The sequence below is a fragment of the Halyomorpha halys genome, unplaced genomic scaffold (assembly GCF_000696795.3).
Source record: "Halyomorpha halys isolate HHAL.00 unplaced genomic scaffold, Hhal_1.1 Scaffold91.1, whole genome shotgun sequence".
In the NCBI taxonomy this organism is placed as follows: domain Eukaryota; kingdom Metazoa; phylum Arthropoda; class Insecta; order Hemiptera; family Pentatomidae; genus Halyomorpha; species Halyomorpha halys.
Genome location: NW_027110755.1, coordinates 1,438,562 through 1,439,255, shown reverse-complemented (window position 1 = coordinate 1,439,255; position 694 = coordinate 1,438,562).

Here is a 694-nt window from a genome sequence, read left to right as displayed (position 1 = left end):
AGTAACAGATATCTGAAATAGTAACAGAATCTGTTACCTTAACCTTGAGATAGGTTCGTACATTGCATTGTTATCATTTATTATTCATTGTATAGATATTGCTAAGTATTATGTACAGAAATTATTAATATACAAAAATGACAATGTCTTTTTACAAAATGAACTGATTTATAAATTTGAGAGCTTCAGTGAGGCTCGAGGTGGAGCGCTCTGGTGAGTTGTGGTCCAACTACTTGCTCCCTCTCGCTACACCAGGTTTATGGATTTTAGGGAGTCCGTATAAGCGGGGGGCTGAAGAATTATAAGAAATGAGGTTGAGGTAGGTGGGGCGGTTAATCTGGCTGGTTTCAAGCAGGCTCCTGAGGAGTGAGTTGAACTGAACCATAAGTGAGCGAGTACGGTCCCGAGTGGTAGGTCGGTAAGTAGTAGTGTCAGACAGTAGGATGTTAATTTTGTCAACGTATTCAGATTTGTCCATAAGCACAGTCGAGTTACCCTTGTCAGCTTTAGTGATTATAAGTTGGTCGTTAGATTTGATAAAGGAGCGGGTGTAAGAAAGGTCTTTGAAAAATAAGGGAGAAGAATGGAAGAACGGGGTGGAGGGTGTTGGAGGTGATTGGAAATAATGTTACAAGTGCGCATACGAGAAAGCTCCCTGTCTTCTTCAGAAATACTAAAAAGATCGTCTCGATAA